General features: G+C 35.9%; 1 long non-coding RNA gene across 1 annotated transcript in view; it reads left to right on the forward strand.

The window, feature by feature from the left end:
* LOC120318064 overlaps window positions 1-26,341 on the forward strand; it is a 150,804-nt gene extending 124,463 nt beyond the window's left edge. The window contains exons 2-5 of the long non-coding RNA XR_005559399.1: window positions 16,764-16,845; window positions 19,533-19,729; window positions 23,354-23,470; window positions 24,407-26,341. This is a non-coding gene — a long non-coding RNA (uncharacterized LOC120318064). The remainder of the gene's footprint in view (window positions 1-16,763; window positions 16,846-19,532; window positions 19,730-23,353; window positions 23,471-24,406) is intronic.
* Window positions 26,342-26,897: the final 556 nt, after the last annotated feature.

The raw sequence follows: 26,897 nt of genomic DNA on the forward strand, positions 1-26,897 counted from the left end.
ACTAAATAATAATACTAATAATATTAATACTATTAAATACTACTACTACTACTACTACTACTAGATAAAATCTTACAGTAGAAATTTTAGAAATGCTGACAAACAGAAAGAACATTTTACTACATTTTACTACATGTAGTGGACATGCAAGAACCTCAAATTATGGGAGAGAAATATATAATGCTCACAGCTATGAGGATAAATTTTACCCACTATTGGAAGAAATATACAATATTATTCTGATGATATCTGACTGAAATTAAAATGTGGAGAACATGCAATGGCAAAACTAGCAACGTATGTCCACAACAGAAGCTTAACTAAATTTAAGCAAGAATGTTTTCCATATACAGTATATAACACATCATGCAGCAAAGCAAATATACACATTTACAGTTTGGTTTTAAGTGCATTTAAATGAACATATGCAGCCAGTTTGGTGCAGTAGTTAAGGCATCAGAAACCAGGAGACCGTGAGTTCTAGTCCAACTGGGTGACATAAAGCACAAAGCCTATTGGGTGACCTCAGGCCAGTTATTTTCTTTCACTGCTACAGAGGAGACAATGGTAAACCACTTCTGAAAAAAAAAAACCTTGCCAAGAAAACATGAGGGATTTATCCAGACTGTTTCAAGAATTGGATATGATTGAATGGAAGGAAAAAAATGTTCATATACAGTGAAAATTGGTTAGCGTAAAGAGAAATACCGTAGGAATCAAAATCAAATATTTATGTTTTCCAAGCAGCTTCTCTTTTTTAATATTCATAAATAACAGTAAATAATAAAACAGTGGATTGTTGAAAGATAAATATTTTCATATTATAAAATAATTCAGTGCACTTTGCAACTTCTTATCAATGTCATATTAAGCATACAGTGTATAATATAAGCAACTCTATGGTCATGTTAATCATCACCCTCATCATCATCATCATCATCATCATCATCATCATCATCATCGTCATCATTCTGCCCATTGTTTGTCCAATGCAGGATGAAGGCCTCTTCTGCATGTTTCCATGTGGAATATTAGAAATCATGCATGTATTAGAAATTATACTTAATATTGATATAAATTTAAGTGCTATTTGAAAGGTTTAATTTATTTTAACCATTATAGTGTCAACAACTTGCAGTTTCTATTGTATAAACATCACTGCACTTAGTTTTTATTTGTACTCTACAATGTATTATTTCTATTTTACAATGAATTATTTGTATTATATAAGAAAACAATTAATTGGGGGAGTGAGGAGGAAAGCTGTGATTCAATGTTGCTTTTACATGAAAGAATTATAATATTTTTTTAAAAAAATTGGAAATGGCAAGTTAAAACAAACTTTAATAAATCTTTGGTTCAATCTCTAGCAACTTCCTTAAATATAATTGCAGCTGACATGAAAGGCCCTCAGCCTGAGATCCCAGGTGGTCACAAAGGTTGATTTGAACTGGCAGGAGAAGATGGAGAGAGGTATAAATGGTGGAAAATGTCATCTGCATCCTGCAGAAGATTCCATAAATGAGGCAGCAAAGTAGTTGCACAATAATATTCTCATTGTTTAGGTTAGTCCTCAAATGACACATGCTCTTTCATAACTGATTCATAAATAACTGATATCAACCAAGGCATCTTCAGAATTCAAGCCAAACTCCAGGCATGTGCCCTAATATCTTTACAATGCAATTATCTTTCTATCATCAAAGAACTGGTCTTTCAAGACTCTTCTAGCACTGAATGAGCAGACTGTTTCACTCTTTCATGGGAATTGAAACAATGACGTTCGAAGTATTTTTCCATACTTCCCTGTCTGAACTGTCTGGAGCACTATTCAAAATATGTTGAAAACCCTCAGTGTCTTCTCTGATGGGCTTGTGCCTTTTATAATGATCATTTGTTAGAAAATCGTTGGGGTTTGCAGCATCCTCTTGCATGATGGAACCTTTGCTTTTAACTCTTTTGCTATGGTAAAATGTGTATTTCTAATGAGGCTAGAGTGGAGTCAGTGCTCCTTCCAGCAAAACAAACAATATTGCTTTGATAAAAATAAAATCATCAATGTGCATTTATGTAGGAGAGAGAGAAGTATTAGGATCTCTTTTATAGGATTGGATTTGTGAGATCCACTGAATAATTTTCATTAATGTAGAACTAAATGGAGAATGCTAGCATTCATCTTTCTCTGACCAAAATCCACAATGAAAGTTGCAATTTCATTGCAAAAGATTAATCTGACCTATAGTCTAAAATTTGTATTAAAAAGGCAATAGTTTTTAAAAACATTTAAATTATGGAAATTCACCTTAAAAGCCTACGTTAGGGAATTTTACACAACAAAGAACAACCCCAGTGATAGTTTAATCACTTTGTTGGCCTACATGTAAATTGGTTTAGCTGTTGCTATCTTCATTCCCAGCAGGTCTGCACAAGATTGGGTGTGGGAATAACGCTGACTTAGCAAAGCTGTTCAGAGTTGAAGCATAGAATTAGATTTGGTCTCCTGGTCAGAATTAGGTTGCACTTTTTTGTCATATGCCAATGGATTTCTCATGAATCTCATGCCCAAAGGCACACTCTGACTTACAAAGCCATGCTTTTAAACAAAGTTCATGGGAGGCAAAGTATAATCATCAAACAAAAACTTTTTTGCCCAAAGGTATTCCGTCTTTAATATTTTGGACTAAGTTCTAAGTACTGGCATTAAAGATGGGTTGTAAAGAAAGAACAAGCTAAAAATTAATTCATCAACACTCTAAAAGCCTCAACTCATAGAAAGGCCTGGATGGGGAAGAATTATTTCCAGCTCAATCCTACCAAGACTCATTGGCTGTAAGTATTAGGACCACCTAGGTATAGAGATATTTCAGCTTTGAGGATGGTGCATAATCTGTTTTTTTTGTTTTAAATTCCTAACTCCTGCTTGATGTTTTCTGTGTTGATATAAAATCAGAAAATGGTGACATATCATCAATCCAAGATTTAAAATCTGATGTAGCAGATTCTATCTAGTAAATGTAGTCCAGAAACTATTTTGGCTTCCATGTGATAAAGAAATAGTATTGTATTAACTTAAATTATTTCATTGGAGTCACAGTGAAAACAAATGAAAACACCTATTCCTCCAGTACTTTAGTTTTACAAAGATGGAACAAGTATCCAGAGCAGCCTCAAAAATGCCAAAACAGTAAGGTTTTTAAAGGGGTTTTATTTGGAATATGTAATTCTGTAGATGCAAATTAAGAAGTCTTTTGTTTAAGGTTCATTTGTAAATTACTGAACATTATTAAATAAATGTGTAAGGGAAGGGAATGTCCACAACAAGCCAATATTTAATTAAGATGACAAAATGTACATAATGATGTTACAATGGAAGTTCTGCACTATACATACTATTACTACTACTACTGCTACTACTACTACTACTACTACTAATACTAATAATAATAATAATAACAATAATAATAATAAGGGATTACTTGTCCTTGGCTTGGCCTCAAAGCAAGACTCTTACTTGTCCTATAACATAATAATAATAGCAATAACAATAACAATAGTAATAGAATTGGACAGGACCTTGGAGTTCTTCCAAGTTTCAACCCCCTGCTCAGGCAGTAAACCCTATCCCATTTCAGACAAATGACTGTCCAGTCTCTTTTTAAAAACTTCCAGTGTTGGAGCATTCACAACCTCTGGAGACAGGTTGTTCCACTGATTAATTGTTCTAACTGTCAGGAAATTTCTCCTTAGTTCTAGGTTGCTTCTCTCTTTGATTAGTTTTCATCTATTGCTTCTTGTCCTGCCTTCAGGCACTTTGGAGAATAGCTTGACTCCCTCTTCTTTGTGGCAACCCCTGAGATACTGGAACACTGCTATCATCCATAGTGCTTCTCTTCATTAAACTAGTGATACCCAATTCCAGCAACCATTCTTTATATATACTTTTGTGTTGCTATATTGAAGTCCATGTTTCAACATTTTCCCACTTATCCTTCCATCAATATCCATATGAAAGAGAGGTGGGATCAAGAATAAAATATCTGCATTGTAGTTTACTACAAGTGTATGAATTACCTTTTGGGGATTTGCTTACATTGGACAAGTTTGCATTTTTTCAGAAAGGTCAGGTTTTCAATTTGGGACTGCTCCTTATCACATTTGTTAACTGTGCAGGTTGTAGGTTTTTTCTTCCAGATTTCATTGATTCAGAAAATATGACTATGCAGATAAGTGATTCACAGTTTATTCCCTTGTTATATGGTGGGAAAGTAGATAGTGTAGGGAAGGAAGGAAGGAAGGAAGGAAGGAAGGAAGGAAGGAAAGAAGGAAGGAAGGAAGGAAGGAAGGAAGGAGTGCTTTTTTTTTAAAAAAAAAAAAAAAGAAAAAAGATGCCGGAAGTCACACACATCATACAACCCGCCTTGCCTACCCTACAAGGCTCCATCCAAAAAAGGAAGGAAGGAAGGAAAAAGGGGGTTAATGTTTAACAACACACTATAGACTAAAGAATAGATTTAGTGTGAATAGATTTATCAAGGTATTGTATTATTATACATTAAATAACAGTGGGAATTGAACAGAATTTCTGTTCCCTTTCTGGAGATCATGGTCAATGTACTGGCTAAGAAAAGGAGAATATTTTTTTCTAAGCTGTCATGGCTTTTAATTGGGAGTGAATTACAAACTCCATCTGATACATCAGTTAGAAACTGCAGCTCCAAAGGACAGATGAGAGCCATTCTATTTTCCTCAACAAAGAGGGCACAGTCCTTCTTAAACTGAAATATTGTTAAATCTTCCTCCCAGCAACAAAGATGGAAAAATATTGAATCTAGGAAGTGTGAGAGCTCTCCTGTGAGTTGAACATAACACATTAGTTAATTGGACTAGACTTCTTTCAAACAGACCCACTCCATACAAATTGGGAAAGTGTTTCGATCTTTCTAGATATCATTGTTAAAACCCTGTTGCTTGAGTTGCATCACAGTTTTCTGTAAGCCAATTAAGGTCAAACTGGGCATCCAGGCGGAGGCATATTTAGGCAAATAAGACATATTTAGGGAAAGGCAGCCAAGATTTGATCACTTCTTCTAAAAAAAGAAAAAAGAAAATCAATCATCCTAGGGGTGATTGCTTATTTTTTTTTATTTAGATTTATATGGCTGCCCATTTCAAGTAGGTGACTCCAGGGAGCTAAAGTAAAACCAATAAGACCCCTCCTCCCACATCCCAAAAACATTCCTATGTTGCCTTCACTGATTTCAAGACAGCATTTGATTCAAACCCCAGAACTGCCTATGGGAGAAATTTTCTGACTTTTCTATTAAACTTGACAACTCCTTCAGCCTAAGACACTAAATAATTGCATACAAATATTTTTGTGCAGGTCCACTGTAACTCCTTACACTATTTTATATCCTCAGTCTCTATTCAGAAAGCAATGAAGAAAGGATGCATCTTGGCTCTTCTCTTTTGTAACCTTTATACCAATTCTCCAATAAAATATTGACCAACAGGTATGTTCTAGTTTTCTTGTAATTGTTTCCTGATGATACAATTGAAGTGGACATCAGGCACAGACCCCAGACCTGAGGATGGGGATCCCTGCGATAAAATACTGATAGATACCATGATTCACACTTTAGGGAAGATTTCTTTTGTGTATCATCCATCCTTATAATAACTTTGTATAGGTTGCATCACAAAATAATATTTGGGAGGATACAAACATTTCCTTTTGTCATTAGAAGTTACATATTCCATCAAAATTGATCCCAGAGTTTTCTGTTAATGTAACTTGATTTCTAAACTGGTGAAGATTCTCCCAAGATTCTGCCTGCCTTCTCTCTCTCTCTCTTTTAACTTCAAATCCAGTGGGGGGGGGGAGAAAAAGGAAATGTAAAAAAATTTCTTAAATTGTTTCCTATGCACAGTTTTTGATTTAACAAGCAGACAAGTTAAGCCTTGATTGATTGCAATTATATTTTTTTCTATAAAGTAAGCAATAGGCATGATATAAATGTTTTTATGGCTGAAGAGGTACCTGCACTGGATCTGAACTGGGTAGACATTCAGAATAGTTTTGCAGTGGCAGTAAATCTTAAAATTTAAATTCTTTGCAAATGATTAAAAAACTATTGATTTATAGATCATTTATCACTTTCCTGTAAATGCCTAGAAAGGCTCTCCATTTTTTTTTTAAATATTTTTTTCTTTTTCTTAGCATACAATCACTGAATTTCATTTGGATGTGCCAGAAACATCCTTTTGATCATTTGAAGACAAGACGCCAGATATAGCTTAGTTACAATAATAGACTTCTTCATTTTTTAATTTATCATTAGAAATTACACAGATAGACAAGTATTATTACTTTTTTTCAGCAGCCTTATCCAATAATCAGATCACTTCCTTAAATCTTCTGTAAATTAGTTTGCTTTGACCAAGCATCAACAGGGCCATGGCATTTTCTATGTAAGATTGCTCATTAAGATTTACTGCAATGTGTATATCAACTGAGCTACACCCCTCAATATTACTCCAAGCCATGGAATAATATTGAAACTGCTTTTCTACATAAATGAATTAAGAACAGTTTTGATTTCTTTTTCTTCTACACTATGTATCCTTTTATCATCTGTACTTCATGGGAGATGAAATCAACTCAGCAGACAAGCACATTGGAGAAGGGAAACCAAAGTGGGATGGGAAGAGACAGCAAAACCCAAGTGGTTTGCAAAACCAAATCATCAAAGACATAAAAAGTAAAAGCAAACCCAAATACAAATACAATGTAGATTTTAAAAAAAACTTCTTTGCTGCTTGTAGGAATACAAAGATGAAATGAAATGATTATCTGAGCCAAAATCTATTTTTATGTGTTTTAAAACATTATTATAATGATAGTATCAGTGTATCCGCCGTCGCCGGTAGAGCGGGAACAAAGAAGGCCGGCACACACTGACATCCAACAAGCACTTTATTATGCAAGTAAGGCAAAGTCAGCAGTGGGAGTGGTCTCCTCCCAACGCAATATATCGACGTGCTCCACCCTGTGGACCCGGCCCCGATCCCAAACCAACATCCGGTCGATATGCATAAATGCTCCACCCTTTCCCTGTGCTCTCCCTTTCCCCGACGGAGCACCGCCCCCACACCCCGTCGCCCGAGCGTCCGGTCCGCGCGCCAGCTGCCCGCCGCTAAACTCGCCCTGCCGAACGTCCTGGCTGCTAGGGAACAACCCCCCGCTTTCCCACGCTGGGTCTGCCCGCCGGAGTATGGCCCTCTGGTCCGCAGGTGGTCCGCCCGCCGGTATTCCGTTTGCAGGCAGCCGTCGCAACTCACAGACTTCCGGGTTCGTCGACAGCAGGCGGCCCTCGGGTGCTCCCGAGTTCGGTAACACCCCCGATGTTGTTGGTATCAGTCGTATATCCTGTGAAAACGGCCGTGCGGTGGAGGCTCGCCCGGTGCGGCTGTGGGGTGTGGCGGTACACTGCGCAGCTGCCGGCCGGGCTGGTGGGTTGGTATCTGTGCTCCCCCGTCCCCATTCATATGGCAAGCCTTTGGGGGCTTGACAGATAGATGATAATCTGGTGATCCCTGGGTTATACCTCTATGTTTGTATGAGGGCATCATTTGCAAATAGACTAAAGACCATAATTAGATGGAAATATAACGGGAATTGATCTTGGCACTGGGAACAGAATTTAGCAATGTCTGAAGTGTTCCACAGTTCATCTTTTTTAAAAATACAATTTAGGTGAAAAGATAAAATCTTTGAACTGATCTCAGTGTTTGGTATCCTATGGTATGCGTGTGTGTGTGTGTGTGTGTGTGTGTGTGTGTGTATGTGTGTATAAATTATTTTCTTGGCAACATTACAGAAGAACTTTGCCATTACTGGGATTTTTTATTTTTTAATATCAACCAGTCTATAGCCATGGTATTTCCCGGTGATTTTTCATCCAAGAACTAATGAGATCCAACTCTGTTCAGTATTTGCATAATAAATAAGGTCATCTGAGTTCTTCCTTTTGACCCTTCTGAAAAGATCAAAGACATTAATTCTTTCTATTGGGACTCAAAACTTTAATTTTGCTTGGATATGAATATTTTTCAACATCATTGTTTTTTAACTCCATTGTACTCCTTTTCAAATGAACTCATTTATATTGTTTATACTGGTGTCAGAAAGAGCATCCAGCCAGTAAACCCTCAGCTTCATCCAGTCGCCCCAACTCTACCCTGAATTAAGGGATTACAGGATTGTAAAAACAGAGTATGTGAACGCTGGTTCAACAGAATAAGATAGTAGACTTAGAAATCATCATTTGATGCCAAAATGATTATAAAGATGAGATGAGACAATCTGAGGATCTTCCAAAAACTAGATGCTACACTTAATAAAAACCTTTTCCAGGGAACCACCAGCACTATTCCACTTTCAGGAGGGCTCTATAGAGTAGCCACCCAAAAAGAGGATGATGTAGTTTGTTTCTGAATCTTGGTCTCTTTCTGTTAAAAGGACCGAAAGATAAGACAAACCACTTTGTAGGGGTGGGAATATATACTTGATTTGGGTGGTCTGTGGTTTTCTTAGAGTCACTGAGCAAACTTTTCATTTCTCTTCTAGTCTAGCTGCCCAATTTATAACACAGGACCAAGACTGTCAGGTCTTGGGTTTTGATATACAGAGTAAGGATAGAGTAAGTATAATAACATTTTACTGCCTAAGGTCAGGACTGTTTTCATTCCTCAAATGTTACAGACTTCTATTGCAAGGGGAACACAACAGTCAAATGTTATTAGTTTGAGACAGTTTCAGTTCTTTATTTCATCTGCTGGCACTTTTGTTAGTTGGCATGAAATGTGTAAGACACATATGTTACAAATCTAAATTCCATTCCAAATCCTGATCAAAATGAATTGTGCAAGTTTATAATCAGATTTGAACAACTCTAGATTTAATTAATTTTACTAGGAAATGCTCTTAGCAATCCAGGTGTGCAAATGGAGCTGATAGAGATTTTTTTTTTAAATCTAGGCCAGTGTTGGCTGGGGAATTCTGGGAGTTGAAGTCCATATACTTTAAAGTTGTTAAGTTTGAGAAACACTGATCTAGGCCATTTCTCTTTCATGAGTCATTTTTAAATGTTATATAAATGCTACACTAGTATAACTTTGATTGTCCTCTTTCACAGAGTCATTTGATATGGCTTTGTGCTGAAAAAAATATTAGAAGTGGGAAGAAAAGAGAAAAAATTGCAAAACTCAACTGTCAGACCACAATAGTACAATATGAGGTCAGATAAGAAACCACATCTTTTAAACTACAGTTGCAGCTATAAACTGAAATGCCACAAATTCAGAATCTGCCAGACACATTTAGAGATCTCTTTCTGGCAAACAATTCAATAACAATTCTCTGAAAGCAGATTAGAAAGGTGACTTTTAACATTTGAAATACGTATTTCATTACTGTTCCATTCACAACTGTTCAAAGTAAATGTTATAGCAACCAATATTTGGCTAATACCAGTTGATTAACACAGCTCAAGGCCTGCCAGCTAAACATTACTTTAAAACAAAACAGAACTGAGAATTATCTATATCTGTTTGTCATATGCAATTAGGTGGATGGCAAGATTCCATCCAGATTCATTAGCAATAAAGAATTAATGCGTCTAAAACACAATTATTCAGCCTTATAATGAGTGAAGAATAGCTGGAATATATTCTGCTCCATGAAAAGATATTTTTCCTTCAATCCAACAGGCAGCAATTGAAAAATACACCGAGAGTGGGAGAATGGGAAAGTGCGGGAAAGTGTTTGTGTGTATACATATATATATAAACTACTTGTGCCAATTTGGGTAGTATTCTGCTGAGGCTTGAATTGCCCAACTATGCTTCCAATACAATTTCACTGCATGTAAAGAAACAACAGCTTGAAAAAAAACATTATCCTCCTTCAGTACTGTCTCTCTGAAAACTGGTTATAAAAATCCATGTTTCAGTCTTCAACAATCACCTGTCAATATAATAATGTATTTTATTTACCCTATTTTATTTTGTTTTTTGACATTCAAAAATAAATTTGTGCTGAAATTTACATCCCTATGTAAAAGTAAATTGGTTTATTATCTTTTCAGCTCTGGGGAATACAGCTGCCATGTTATTAAAGAATCATCTGTTTAAAATTAATATTATTCCTCATAGGTCTGATTTGAATTATTTCATGTTTGCATTGGAGATTGGGTTGATTTTTATATATCTTATTCTACTATAAGATTATCTAAAATTCCTGATGGCTTACTATAACCTTCCTCGGGCTAGTACTCATCCTCTATGCTTGGATTACAAATCCTCAAATTTTCTATAGCCAGTTCTGAGAGTTGTGGTCCTCAGACATTTTAGAGCAAAAGAGTAGATTTGTGGTGGTTTTTCCTCACACATTTTGTGGTTCTTGTCTTTTGCATAGGACATCTTGTTGTCAGAAGAATCAGAAGGTTAAGCAGCTGAGGACAAAAAATTGTATGGATAACCCCAGTGCTTTTATGACACAGGCTGAAAATGGCTTCAGCTTGAAGAGAGAAATTAGAAGCACTTTTCACAAGAGTGTTTGTGGTGTCCCCTGTGCCGGACAGAACGGCCATAAATCCAAGTTTTAATATGGGCATCTAAAGTTTGGCTAAAAGTATACTATACTATATAGCAGGAGTATCAAACTCGCAACGTCATGTGACGTGTCACGACGTATTGCGACTTTTCCCCCATTGCCGGCAATGGGGTGGGCGCAGTTTTGGCATGACATATCTGGCCCGTGGGCCAGCAGTCTGATACCCCTGCTATACAGTAACAATGGACATTATTATAAAGCTGATCGGAAATATTTTATTTCTTTTCTAATAATATATAAAGGTAATTAATTAATCTGAACAACATTGAGAGTGAGGAAAAACATTTTCTCTTCACAGAAATTTTAGTATACATCTGAATTATGCTTTTCATGTACACATCTATGTATTTAATGTATTTATGATGGTTCTAAATATGATTGTGACAATATGGTGGGAGAGGTGTAAGAAAAAAATATCACAATTAGTTTTGGTGTCTCAAATAGACAGTCTATCCTAGTACCTATTCACAAGCAGAATAATAATCATTGCTATCATCTAACATATTTCTCCCCAATATGTATTTGGAGTTATATCTCCTCTAAAATTAGGAGCTCTGCTATTGTTCTGGCAAACAGTAATTGATATACCCTCTTTTTTTTAAAAAAAATCTTTCCTTAATCTTTCTAAGAATTAATATTACCAATAATGAATGAAATAAATGAAAATAAATAAAATCAACTTTAGTTAACTCAATATCAAATTATTAGGATGATGCTCCACTAGGTGGACTGAAGGATGTATAGATGTATAGATACTTATTGAATTGATGTCTGGTTTTCTCTATTATAAATGAGATGGTGAGCTAATTTTTGAAACCTCAAGATAAGCTTTGTGGCATCATATTATTCTACCATCCAACAAAAGAGCTTGGACAGAGATTGCTATTTCCCTTTGACCTCTATAGGCAATTTGTCTCATTCTGCCTAAGAAAAGAGTCCCCACCCCATTTTTTATGCAGTGTGCAATAAAACCTAATCTTGAAACCTCTTTGTGTAATATACAATTTCAGGCCATAGTCATGTTTTACACGAAGTTGAACATCTTTGGATGTTTCAAAGGAGAAGATGAAAACATGATATGAAGTTTTGTTGTTTTGTTTATTTTACAGAATTTGCATATTTTAAGTGAACCAGCAGAAAAAAGACATGGCTGATTTAAAGAACTGACTCATCAAAGTGGCTCTTAAAACTTCGGCCTCTTTTATGCTCATGTGAAAACTTGAAAAAAAGGGCAGGGCTGCCTCAGTGGATAGAAGAAAGGGCTGTAATTGTAGTCACTTTATCCAAAGCACTTCTGAATCAATTTCAGACTAGGCAGAGCCAAAATTCTGAATTAGTCCATAAGCAACCACCATCAGCACTTCCTATACTGAATGCACAAGTCAATCTTAGGTGATTTAAAGCCCATCTTCTACTGAATACTGTAATATAAATAAATTTAAGGTGAGGAAAAAAGTTATTCTTTTGCCAATGGCCAACTGGGATGCTCCTAAGTATAATTGTTAGGTTTTATAAACTTCTTACATTCTTCTTTTCAACTGAAAAGGTTGAAACACTTTTGAACATTCTGATATTTCATTCCATTAGATTATATTTCTTTCCACCAATATTCTGTCCTGTTAGTCTAACTAAGCATTTGCACTGTTCAGTGCTGTTAAAAGAAAACATGGTTTCAGCTCATTCCTATGGAAACAAACCATTCATACTATGCACCCTGCATGGTCTTTTGCTCATTATTAGATAGAATCAAAGGATCATTATGGAACCAGAACAAATGTCGTTTAAATACAGCATGCAAAGCCTACAAGTTCCTAAAATAAACTTGTTTACATAACACGCAATCATCCAGTCTTTATCTAAAGTCCTTGTGGCAGAATTGCTCATTATGATTCACAACATCTGGTGTTAAGTGGAGATTAAAAAGGCTTGATTTATTAATAATTATTCAGTTTCCAATAATACTTAATTGTTTAATCACATCCATCCATTGGGAAGGTCCTGCTGAGCATAAGGTTGTAAAGGTAATGGGGATTGTGCTTATTTTTCTTTAGTGGTAAGGAAAACATTGTTGGGCTGTATATTTTTCATGTAATAATAGGCTTAGAAATAAAATTTTCTGACAAGGATAAATGAATTGCACTACCTGTTGACTGCAGCCTATGTTGTTGATTTTGTTTCCTTCTAATACAGGGGTGTCAAACTGCTGGCCCATGGGCCCGATGCATCAAAACAAAACCATGCCCACCCCATTGCCAGCAATGGCAAAAAAGTCGTGATACATCACGACCCGTCACATGACGTTGCGAGTTTGACACCCCTGTTCCAATATAACACCAGAAAGCATTCTGTTCTGACTTGATGATCATAGAAGCTAGAACATAGAATTACAGGGTTAGAAAGGACCTTCTAGTCCAAACTCCTGTTCAAGCAAGAGAGCCTATACCATTTCAGACAAATGGTTGTCCCAATATCTTCTTGAAAACCCTCCAGTGATGGAGCACCCACAACTCCTGGAAGCAAGCCATTCCACTGATAGATTGTTCTCTCAGGAAATTTCTCTTTAGTTCTAGGTTAGCTCTCTGATGATCTCCCACCTTTATGTCTTGTCTTGTCCTCAGGTGCTTTAGAGAATAAGTTGACCCCCTTTTCTCTGTGACACCCCTTTAAGGACTAGAAGAGATATAACATGTCACTCCTTATTCTTCTTTTTGATAGGCTAAACATATCAAGTTCTCCTAACTGTTCATCATACGATTATGATACGTTCATCGTATAATCACACAATTGACTCCATTTCCTAACGGGGCAATGTCTAATAACAAAGTGAGCAACCAATGTTGCACTGTCTTGTGTAGAGATGGAGGAAGAGTATCACCTAGCTACAATGATCACAATAATGAAGTGATCATTAACATTAACACCCAATAGTTTATTACCAACATTAGTCAACTGCATCCCAACCTCTGGGGTAAAAAGGATGAAGAAAGGGGAACAGTGAAGGGGAAGAAAAGTCCGCTCACACCTTGCTTTGGTTACTACAATTATTTGCACTTCATAGAAGAATATACACAGAGACATAATGAACAACCCTGTGCCTCTGCAAAATATGTTGATATTGCAGGTAATTACAAAAAGAAGTAAGTATTGTGCAATAAGTGATAAAACTAAACTTTCATAAAACTTTCACTTCCCCTTTGTGTTTCCTTTTGGAGTCCAACAGCTTCACTCAAGAATTATTGACCTCTCTAGCTAAGCTCTTCTCCTAGCAATAATGATAAGAATAATTGCAAGCTTGAATTGCCACCAAATTCTGCATGAAATCAAGAGGATTCTTTGTTCATATCTTTTTTGTCTATTTGCTATTTGAAAGAAGTTGTCCATAAAAGAGCATCTTGAAAGAACTTGAGGGAGCAGGGAAGAGCAGAAATTTGTGAAAGTTACACTCAAACTACACTTCAGGCAAATACTCCTGTAGTAAAATCTACCATGCAACAAATCCTAATCTTTTAATCAAGAAAATGTGTGGTTCAGTTCTTAGAAAGCATGGCCCAAGAACTTTAAAATTGAAGTAAGAATTTTTACAATGATAGGCAGGCATTTTATTTTCAAGTCTTAAAGAAACAAAACATTTTGGAAACAAATATGGTAAAAAGTTATTTAATTTCCACAATTACCAATGTGTACAAATGGCAACCTCCAGTATAGTGCACAAGCATACAATTCCTACTTTTTGGCTTCCCTCTCCTAGACTTTGTGTGCAGGTCTAGGTGTCCATGGATATATATATCATTTTTCTCCTTTAGCCAAAAGAACCTTAAAAATTGGGATTAGATGTGTACCTCTTCGGGATCCAAAAAGGAATAGAAAGAAAAATGCAAATCAGTAATTGGGTTTAATTTGCAAGCAGGTTGTTCAGTTGCTTATACTATTACAAATCTTTTCCAGTCAGGATAGTGACCTCTTGAGAGAACCAATCTTTTAGAATAATACAAATTCAGAGGCAAAAGGCGGTGTCTATCTTCTAACTCCATGGCCATAACTTCATGGATCACTGACTTTTTCTTCAGTACCTGCGATTAGGTGGCATCCGTCACTATGCTTCAATGCAGCAGATTACCTTGGGCTAAGGATAGGGGACCTATGACTCTCTGTATCATGCTGTATTAAGTCTCCCTGCAATTCCAACCAGCAACGGCCAGTGGAAGAGAAAGCTCTGCAATATCCACAAGACAACAGTTTTTCCACTTCAAAAAAAGAAGGTACTGTCCAAAACAGTGTTCTGATTCTGCTCCAACATAATAATTACAGGAATGATCCTGTTTAAAATAGTGATTTAATAACATTTAAATTATGATTTAACCAGCAGTACAACGCACAATTGTATCAAAAGTTTTGTGTTTATTGTTGTTGTTGTTAATTGTGAAGTCGTATCCGATCCATCGTGACCCCATGGACAATGTTCCTCCATCTTCCTGTCCTCTACCATGTTCTGGAGTCCATTTAAGTTCACACCTACTGCTTCAGTGACTCCATCCAGCCATCTCATTCTCTGTCGTCCCCTTCTTCTATTGCCCTCAATCTTTCCCAGCATTAGGCCCTTCTCTAGTGAGTCCTTCTTTCTCATTAGGTGACCAAAGTATTTGAGTTTGTGTTTGGGTGCTTTCAAAATTTCATCAGGCTTAATTTTTTTTTGAGATGGGGAAGGATTCTTTGCTGAAAAAGAGCAAAAAGGAAAGCTGGTTACCAGACAGCAGGTGTTTCATGTCAAACTCACATTCAGAGTTGAAAATTCATGCACATATCAGTGATAAGGGCAATTATAGTTGGTGAATAATAAATCAAGAATTGATTATGCAACCCAACACTTTCAGAAAGAGGACTTTCATGAAATAGCAATTCTACTTTTCAACATATTTGCGTGTGAATAAGTCAATGGAATCAATAGAATTAGATGGCCATAGAAATTATTCTCCTTTGATTCCCACTCATCTTTCTTCCTCTCCCATAAAAATTGTCATGAGTCACTTCAAAATGTTAGGATCTGTTTTTAACTAAAAAAAATTGTTTGAAATGCATTAATGTTTTGCTAGGGGAAAAAAGGTCAATTTAAACCATTTGTGAATGAAGCCACTGTTATTTATTTCAGACTTTCCTGGGAACATCACCATATTAAGTAACGTGCTGTGCTAAAATCAGTCCTACAGTTTCTCCCAGGTTCCCTTCGGCTCCAGAGAAAACTTCTGTTCTTCTGTCTGGTGTTTTGTATTTTTTTACTGCAATTATATTGGTTGTCTTTCCATCCCCGTGAAGCTGCTTGGAAGACCTTGACTTCAAAATCTGATTAAGACCAAATCTGATAAAGTCCATGGGAGGACACATGATGGCTTCTTCTTTAGACATTAACTAAAATTACGAGAAGCCAAGCTGGTTGTGAATCACTGGAGGTCTGTTATACAGAAATTATGACCTATCCTATAACAATTCCTCTCTTTAGAAGAAACTGCAAAAATCTTTCCATTTCATTTGATTGAATGAGAATTGGTAGGAAAATGTGTTCTGATGACTGTAATGTTGACCATCAGTCTTTGTTTCTCCTCCCTTCTAGTTCTTTTCCTACCTGCTGCTAGGCAGAAAAATGGCACATTCTTGCCCTTCAAAATCCTTGTTATTAATCCTCCTTGCTCAGCACACTAATGCAAAATTAAATCAGCAAAGGACCTGGCATTCCAACGACTGCTTCTAAATAGGTTCCCTCCCTGGAGAACATGTCAGTGTGATTAGTGCTCTGTGCAGGATGCAGTTTTACATAGAACAAACCCTTGAGGAAGGAATATTAAAGTCTGTCAGTTCATTTAAATAAAATGCAGGTGGAGAATGAGGCCCAAGGGTTCCTCTAAGTGTTTCTAATACCTTGCAGAGGACATCATTAAAAAGGACATTACAGTGTGTGTTTTCTTCTCTTAGCCCCAGCTGGGGACTTCTTATTTGTAGCAGTTAATTGGTAGCTTTTTTTCTTTCATCCTACATGCATATTTTTGGCTAAAATCATGAATCTTGATTTCCCTTTCAATCTTTTCTTGTAATAAAGTTGTCAGCATGACAGATGGAATCATACTTTTATTGAGGAGCAACACCAAGAACTACAAATCTTCTCCAGTCTGCCTGTCTTGGTAAGACTGTAATTTTGCTCAGCACTATTTATGCTATAAATGATTTTATTAACAAATAGCAGAAAAATGTACAGTCATTTGCATTAAAAACCACTCCTACAGTCTGAATGCTTTATATTTATCTTCCCTTAATTTAGGTAACTATTGTTATAAATTGCCTGATAGGTATATTTCCCTCATACAGGTTTTTCAAATGCAAATTCTCAAATCACCTTTGATATAAATTCTGTTTTTTTTTAAATAACCTTTTTTCTTTATATTTTAAGCACTTTCTGGTAGACCAGATCTGGAATCTGATTCCACAGGATGATTACAATTAAACTTTATTGAGATAATAACAAAATCTTGCGAGTCTGCCCATCCTTCCCTCTGTTTTACATCCTCAGAGATGTGTTTGTGTGTGAGAGAGAGATGGGTAGGGGTGGGGGTTAATCTGAGGTTTTTATTTTCAATATTCTTCTACTGATCTCCTGAACCTGATGTTCCTCTAATGCAGTGGTTCTCAACCTGTGGGTCGGGACCCCATTTGGGGTCGAACGATCATTTCACGGGGGTTGCCAAACAACCTTTTTCAAGATCATCTCCTTGACTCTCAAAACTGTATAATTTTCACCCTCTTTTTTAGAGATAATTTTACTAGATTTTTGGAAAAAATACTAATTCAGACACATTATCTGATGCTGGTTTTTGATGCGATATATGGTAACAGCAGAAAACCCATACTGCTTGGATAGAATGGCCAGCGTGGTTGGGTGTCTTGCAGAAACAGTGGGTTGTTGGGCACTTTTTATTTTGTTTATGATATTGTATGGCAAAGGTGTGCGTTGGCCTGTCAAAAGCGAACAAGGGGTAGCAGTGGATTGAGGGAGGCTGTTGAGAGGGCTGTTGCTTTTAAATGTCAGTTTGTAACAAGACTTATGATTATAAATTTAATTAATTATGCTACCCATTTCCCAATCTGGCATATATGTGAGATGTCAGCTATATAAACTGAATAAATAAATATTACCAAGACCTGACTTGTAAGACCCTCTGATTGAAGATCTACAGAAGTAGTTGAGCTTGTTGCTGGAATGCTGCCCTCCTTCCTGCTTAACAGCATATCAATGTATATCAGATACTTAATCCAACCAACAAGCTAGCTATAGCATGTTGCACTGAATGCAATTTCCAAATGTATTTCAGAGGCAGCTGCATTTCCAAATATTCTGAAATAGTCTAGCTTTATGTGACCTGTTGCATGCCAAATGCATTGGATTACACATTCCAGAGCTTCCATTGGTTATGTTGAAGGGATTTAGAAAATCCCATTCCAAACATACCTTTGAAGAACCAGAATAATCTCACCTGGAAGAATAATGAGAACATTAATTATTTTTATGAGAGCTCGAAGAAGTATCTTTGGCATGAAAACTAAAGAGCAGAAAAGAAACAGTTAACCAATTAGTGATGTAGATTTTTTAAAATGTTGGTAGAAAAATGTTTTCTGCAAGCCATAAACCAGATAATTGAAGTACAGAGCCTTAGCTGGTGGTAGCATCAATTCACCTGGCCTGGGCTCAGAAGGTAAGCAGAATTAGTTCTGGCTATTCTTGGAAAGGAAGGAAGCAAGGAATGGGGGACTATAGATTGGCAAAGCAAAAAATACATTTCAGAAGATGACAGAATATTTTGCAACATGTTACTTCATATATTACTTCATATATTACCCAAGTGGTGGGTAATGAAATTACACATGTATGACTTGATTGTGAATGTGAGCAAAATTAGTTACTTCAAGCAAATCTTCCTTGGCAAAGGCTCCATAGCACATATAATTCCAGGTCTAATTGAAACTCCTTAACATTGATGAAGAAATAAGGCAGGGCAAACAATTATGTATTAAAGAGATTTGTCAACTCTGACAATCTCTAACTAAAACGTTACATCAGAATTAAAAAATATCATTTATAAATTCTTTCCAAATAGTTAGGTAATAAGCATGGGGATCTAGCTTTCCTGTCTAGCATGAAAATTTAAAACAAGCATTGGAGGATTCACATTTTATACTAAGCTAGAATTTTTTAAAACATAGGAATATAGAAAACTGATGGCAGAAAAAGTCCCAGTAATCCATCAGGTCTACCCTTTGAGTCTTTTTTTTAAATTTTATTTTTAATTTATGTATTTTTATCATTTTCATATTTTATTTATTTATATTTTTTATTTTGTCGAATGATGGACATGTGTTTACCCCAAGCATGTTTAAACTCAGTTAAAAAAATAGCTTGGTTAGATTTGGAACCAAACACACTTGGTTCTTCTTGCTGTTATGATTAAATCAATCACTGAAATTTCTTCCATTATTTGATTAATATTTTGGCTTTAATAGGTTCTCTGATTAATTGTTTTCAACAAGCCAGAGATTAGAAATAGGAGCATTCTATGACTCTGGCTTGTTAAAAGAGCTACACCTTAGGGATTTCAATTAGCAAACCATGGAAATAGCTTTCAATAAAACTTATTTTTTCCTACTGTCAGAAGGAATCAAGTGTGAATAAGCACTTTGATTCATTTTGGGGAGCCAATTTCTCTGAAATTCTAGCTTACCAGGACATGCAAGCACATCTGTTATTGCCTTGGTTAGCCTTCCCCATATTTTATTTAATTTGCTGATCATAATTGCTTTTCTTGCTTTTCACCTACAGAGTCCAAGAAAATACATGTGCAGTCTTCTTGTCTGATTCTTGTAATGACCCTGTGAAACAGATTAGCCAAAAAGATGCAGGCTAATTAGTTAAATGATTAAACAGGGATACGAATCCTTCCAATGTTCATTGCTTAATCAAGGCCTGGAAAAATGTGACACGAAAGACCAAAATCTATCATGAAGACAGTATTAAAGGTAAGATAAATTAATCACTTGAATAGTTGGCTGCCTTCCCTCCTTTTTGTTAACATTCACTAGCATCTGCCTTATCGGCCTGTACTAACTACATTTTTCTGCAGGGTGTGTATTTTGCATTTCCACAGTCTGGCATGAACATTTCATTACTGGAATGGGTCATACAATTACAGTTGAATGATTGTTTAAATTGAACATGTGAGAAGATGCAGACAGCTTGGAAGAAATTCTTCCATTCTTCTTTGTTTCATGGCATCTCATAGTAAGCCAGCTGTTGTCTTAAGAGTTGAGGTAAAATATAATTTCTAAAAATCACAGATGGGCAAATTAGACTAGGATAGACAAAACATTACAGTAAACATGTTGTGACACAAGATCCTTGCTCAGAATATTTAAGTTAACATGGTCAGTTCATTCCCGGGGCCAGAAACAAATGGATAATAGAGCATCACCAGTTAAACTTTTCAAGGCATACCAGTCAAAGAGGGACTGCATCTTTGACTCTGCCAAAAGTAATTAGTGTTTGAATATAGCAGACTAGGATATGTAGTTATTTTTGTCTTGAGAGCCATTTCAGAACCAAAGTAAATTAATATTTGATTTACTTAAAATTTTAGAATTAATATGATCATACCTTTGCTGTCAGTAATGCTCCCATAATCATAAAACCTACAGTGATTATATTCTCCAAGTACTGAAGTTGAGAAGTACTGACTGCAATTTGGCAGGCTGCATTTCACTATTATGTTTGGAAGAGTTAGTGGTAAAAGGAAACCAGGCCGCCAAAGAACATAGTGGCAGGACACCACCAAAGCTGACACCAGTCAGAACACAGAACAACTCAAAGAATAGTGCAAGATCAGAAGATGTGGAAAGACCTGGCCCATAGAATTGTCAAGAGTTGGACACAACTGAATGGAAAACATCATCATATTTTTTCTATAAATCATATTCTGCATTCTGAAATGAGGAAACTTGCTTCTCCAATGGAGATAATTCCAGTCTAATAGATCATGGACTACAGATAGTCCTTGTTTAATGACTACCAAATGGAACCAGTAGCTATCATTAAATGAAATAATTACTATGTAGGAAATTGCATGACTGCAACTGTAGTTTCCTTTTCCTCCACTCCTCATCTATATGAAATGCTCACCTCGATGCTGGGATAATTAGTAAGAAGTAAATTAATGTTTGTATTCATATTCATTGGAGAAGATTACAGGAGAGTAAGCTAGCACACTATGGGGAATACACATCAAAAGAAAAACAGTGGTACTAGCAGTCATGAATTTGCCATGCAAACATCCTAGTGTATTCTCCATTGTGGGCCGGCTTACTCTCTTGTAATCCCTTTCTCTCCAATCTCCCCACTTTGTGAGGGAGAATTAAAAACAAGTCAAGCAAAGATGAAATTGCCTATAGAGATTGCTTGTTTTTTTCATCCCTCCCCCCCATCTTCTCTCCCAAGAGGGAGAAAGAAAAAAATGGATTAGACATACTAATATGCATACTGAATGTAATGGCAATCACATGACTGAGGGATAATGCAAGGTTGTAAATGTGGGAAATGATTCCTAAGTACCATCAAAACTCATGAATGGTCACTGAACTAGGCAGTTAGTAAGTGGGGTCTACGTGCAGTTATCTAATATCCTGATGTTTCTGTGGTTGGCATCTTCAGGGGCAAAAATGATTTGCTCTGAACTGCACTTCTTAGCAGCTTACAGACAACAGAGCAGGAATTGACTGAGGTGTTATATTGGTAACAGAACTAATCTCTTAATTGGACCATGGTACTAGAATTCTAAAAATCCAGTTTCTGATTGGTTCCTCATCAAAGTGAAAATGTGGTTGGTCTGACTTGAAGAAATTCCAGAGGAGCTGATTTTTAATTGGTGTATTTTTGAACCTAGCTACTGTTCTTTACATAGCAGATAATTAGATCATAGCCCATAGCCTAGAAATTTAACATCAAACCAATGGATTAATGATGTCCATGAAATCAATAATCTATCCAGTGAGAAAAATGGTTGTAATAAAAGCCACTAATTCTACCAGAAATTATGAGAATTAAAGATTGGGAGCACTGAACTGGTACCAACTCTTCAGCAAAATGCTCCTTTCATAACTGTGGCTTCAGGGAAGCTGCAGGTGTATAATTAAGCTAAGTATAATGAAGTATAATTTACTTCATTTTAAATACTCCTCCTCTCCAAAAAAGGGATAAAAAGAATAGAAAGAAAAATACCTGCATTTATCACAACTGGAATACAGTTTCTTCAAAGATTTTAAAAAAAATGCAAAAAAGAAAGCACAATTGCTCTGAGGTATTAGTCTTGTCAGGACAGATTAGCTTTGGTGTTTGATATCACACTTTGGAGAGTGATAGTTACTTTATACTGGGTATTCTCTTGTTGCTTGTGCAAGATAACTCATGTAACAAGAATGCCAAGCTTTTATAGTGGTATGGAAGGTAAGAATAGAGAAAAAAAGAAACCTTACAGGTAGTTTTTGACTTATGACTGTAATTGAGTCTGAAATTACAGTTATATTGTGCTGGTCAGTAAGCGAGTCACCATGCAACTGTGCCCAATTTTACAATCTTTTTGGTCATAAAGAGAACCCATTCTATCCAATTGTACAGTTGTGGGTTTTTTGTTTTTGTTTTTTGTTTTGCTGAAAGCTAGGAGTAAAAGCTGGTTTCCAGCAAAAAAGAATATTGTAAATTATGGTCATGTGACTGAAGGATGCTGCAAATAGCCATGAATGGGTTCTGATTGCCAAGTCCCTAAAATGCAATGACTACAGTGGGTGGTAATGTCCATCACAACTTTGAGAGCAGGTTGTAAGTAGCTCTGGAAGGTTCTGTCATAACTGAACGGTCACTAAGTGACCTATCATAAATTGAGGACTATTTGTCAGTCACTGTTACATAGTTTTGAGAACATATTCTCAACCACCATTGTATCTATAAAACTACTTGATACTTCTTATGAATTTAACTTTATGTTGGAGCTATAGCATTTCTGCCAGGGTATATCCTTCTCCAATGAAGTAGATTAAATGCTTAGGTCTTTGAACATAAAATAATCAGCTACTTTTGTTCTGCAGTTTTATTACTTCTATTTTCACACTTTCTTTTACAGATATATGTAAAAGATCTGGTTACTAGGAGTTTTTTTAAAAAAATGGAGAAACCCAGAGAAAAATAGAAACCAACCAGTTGTTAGACCATATATTTTTATTTTATATAAATAAAAAATATCAGTTGCATAGCCTTCCTTAATCGTGTATCTACCAGTGACCATATACCCTTTATTATATGGGACAGTTCTATATTTCAGAAAATTGCACTTTAGATTTATTTATTTTTCAAAACCTCAATTTTTCCCTTTATTTGGGACACTTAGCTTAACACATGCTTTCACATTCATGTGAAAAATATAAAAATTGATTTGTGTCTGCAAAATAAGTCTACTTGCACTGTTTGATTTTAGATATTTTTTATTAGATAAAAGTTTTGTAAACTTTTTCTTGGTTTTGGTCTTGAATTTTCATTTGTAAACCAAAGTTTTAAACTTAACCAATTAAAAATGTTATCCTTATGAATCTCTTTTTCAGGTTTGTCCTTTATTTATTTTTTTCAAGAAAATCTGGTCATCATAGTTATAACACAGCTAGAGAACCTCAGCTTCTACAAAGCTGTTCTAGCTGTTAAAAAACATATTATTGACTAAGGTAAGATTGCTTAAATAAGTTTATTATGTTATACTATATTCTTTACAACAGAATCCATGTAGATATTAATATTCAATCAACCCATTATTCATCATCCAGTATTCACCATTCACTTTTAACAAAACTATTTTACATTTATCCCAGGTTGTGCAACCTCCCTATCCATAACCAAATGCTAAAGGTTACTAGATCTGGGCTGCAAAACTAGGGGCAAATGCTAGGTGAGAGCATTATTCTCATGCTTCCTTGTAGTCAGCACATTTTCAGCCTTGTTGCCTTGCTGCCTAAATGTAATTTTGAATGTGGCAGTAGATTCTATATCCCTACTCCATATATACCACATTTAATATTTATTTATTTATTCAATTTATATGCAGTCAGACTCCCAGAAACTCTGGATGGTTTACAAATGGTAAAAAACATTAAAACCAGAAAAGAGTACAAAACAAAAGAATAAAGATGTAGAAAACACAAACCCAGATGGGAACAAAGGGGAAAAAAATATGTGATTCTCTTTTTTTAAAAAATCAGGTTAAGAAATTAAAATTTTATGTTCACTTAACCAACTATTCTTGAAAGGGTATTTCTATACCCTTTATACACTGTATATCCCTAGTGTAGCTAGGAAGCCAAGGGACAAATCATTCACTGGGTTCACACATTGCAGTACACCAAATTGTAGCTTGATTTGTTTTATCACAATCTAGGAATCTTGTTGTTCTGCTATGGAAACTATAGCTTGTGGCTTCATTACTTCATTATTCTTGAGCAGTGGCACTCACAGAGTGACCAATGAGAAGGGAAACTTAGGAAGAAGTCTTTGATAGAATTATCACTACCACACACTGTTCTTGGTTCCCTCTAACCTGACATTTGGAGATCATGGAGAGCATAGCATATGCTCAACATAACTCCTTTTTTTCTCTTGATTGTCAGACTTCTTGCAAAATACAGTCTTATGGAGGAAAGTTCTTGACTATGAAGGACCATGAAGGGAAGAAGCATCTGAATCCTGAAACAAAGAACAAAGAATGAACAGCATTCTTTCTAGCTCTTCCAGGAATGAAGTCATAAAAGATGTATAAAGTTTTTTATTTCCTCTGTGTTTGCCCAAGATATTGGTAGGACAGAATAGCCCAACCAGATGATTTACTATGTATTAATATATCTGGATGAGGACAAATATGCAAGAATCCTTTGGAAGTGGAAAATCCATCTGTTTCAATGCATAGCATTTTAAGTACTAGTGAAAGTGATGGACTGGACATGTCAGAATGTTCTTTGGTGGCTTTGATGAAACTGCACCTATTTATGCCAGTGTCCAATTGAGAATGTGAGCATAATCATCAAGAGCTGCAGATGCCCACCAGCCTAACACTGGAGCATTAGACTTAATTTAGACAAGTTTAGTTTGAATTAGCTCCATAAAGAAAGAAAAGAATTCCAAGAACACTTTGAAGTCATTTTTAGTTGTTGTTTATCTTTTCTTCATTTAAGTGATGTGTGTCTCTTGAGTTTGTATTATAATGATGGGTCTTTGAAGCATGTAATTACTGTCTTATTTAAATGCAGCTCAGTGCAGGAGATGGGGATGCTTTGCAGAGTGTGATTTTTTTTTTTTTGCCTTCATTTATTTCCACTGCCACAATGGTGGGGCTATTGTAAAACAAAACACAACACCATCTTTAAAAAGCTGCAGTGAAGCTACTGAAAGTTATGAGATATGGAATGGCTTGACCGGAAAAATAAAATCAGAACACAGATGCACACAAAAACTCTAAATAATTAAAAATGGGGAGGGGAAATCTCTGCAGTTATGATCCACATCACTTTTTGGGTAAAAGGGAATACAAGAAAAGTATCTGAGCTCTAGCAGGAGTTATCAGGTTTTTCTGAATATGAAGCTCCTCACCCTATTTTGGCATTTAAAATTCATTACAATGGCACAAAGCCATGGTCAAGTTTTAAGGGAGTAAACAAATTTTAGTCTGTTCTACAGTTCTGTCCTCTTCTTTCCATGAATTTTTAAGTTACAGGGCAAGATGACACTGCTGGGGTTAGATTGGGCGAAAGCAAAAAATGAATGGACGAGTGAAAGAGAAAGGGAAGAAAATCTGTTACATTCTACTGTATATTCTATATCTATTTATGTACATCACATATCCACTTTAATTTTCCAGTACATCCAGAAGAACGTGTGCCCATTCCTAATTTACTATTTGAAAAATAAAAACAAGGTAATTTGTTTATTCATGTCAGAAGCATCACAATTAAAATAAGGCATACTGTATGAGATAAAATTTAAAATATAAGATTAAAAACAAGGCAGTGAATTTGGGACTCATGATGATGAAAGTAGCTTCCCTGAAGAATGTGTGCTGTTAAAACATTCAGGCATCTCCTGGGCAACAGCTTATAACTGGCTAATCCTTTCAATTCAGAAGCATCCAAAGTGTAGTGAGGTGCTCATTTCCACAAGGTAGTGAATCTGGGTGTCTGCAGGAAGTGGTCAGGAAATCAAGATGATGCAATGCACACAAAAACAGGTAAAGCTTCAAGCTCATTGCTGCAGCCGCTGTCAGTCCTATTGAGCAGTCCAGACTAAGAAATCAATGTCATACAGGTCCAAAACTATTTTTATTAGAGTAGCTATAGTAACAGAATCCTGTTAAAATTTGGGGAGGCTGTCTGGTTTTTTCCCACTCAAGTTACTTTCTTGGAATGAACTCAACTTGAACTTATCTGATCATTGCTTTGGTGATAGATTTTCCCACTATCCTTCAAGTGTATTTTCTATGTACTCTGCAACTACCATCTTGACTTTCTGCCCACATCCTGTGAACACCTTTTGTGCAACAGCAGGAATATTATGCAAAAATAATTCTTAAAATTTTGAGGTTAAAATTTTGAGCAAAATATTATGAATCATGAAAAAATTGCATTTAGGATTTGTTTCCTTTGCAAAGAAAGCCAAAGGTGGTAATACTGTATCTAGGGGATACAGTATTACCAATCAACTGCTACATCCTTTTCTAAATTATTGGAGAAAATATTAAAGGGCCAATTATCCTTGCAATAATTTGATGCTTTGCCAGTATCTATCTGTGAGCTGCATGCCAGTAATGGAATAAACAAGCCACACTTACAAATTTTAGAGCTGCCTGGGAGCTAGGGAATTAAGTTGCCCACCATGATCTAGAGTACAGAATGTAATTTAAACCTGGCTGTTCAGTCATTTCAAAGTCGTAAAAAACAGTCACAGAAAGATGATCAGATAGAAAGCACAAAGTGGTGTTCGTTCATGTCTGTACATGTATTTGAGACTTGTTGAAGGGGAAAAAGAAGCTACAGCACTCAGCTCTTTTTGGCAAATGATTTAAATAGCTGGAGCTCATGATCAGATAGATAAACATTAATAAATCAAATG

Source organism: Crotalus tigris, unplaced genomic scaffold (assembly GCF_016545835.1).
Source record: "Crotalus tigris isolate CLP2741 ecotype Arizona unplaced genomic scaffold, ASM1654583v1 scf7180000017592.2434428, whole genome shotgun sequence".
Classification (NCBI taxonomy): Eukaryota; Metazoa; Chordata; class Lepidosauria; order Squamata; family Viperidae; genus Crotalus; species Crotalus tigris.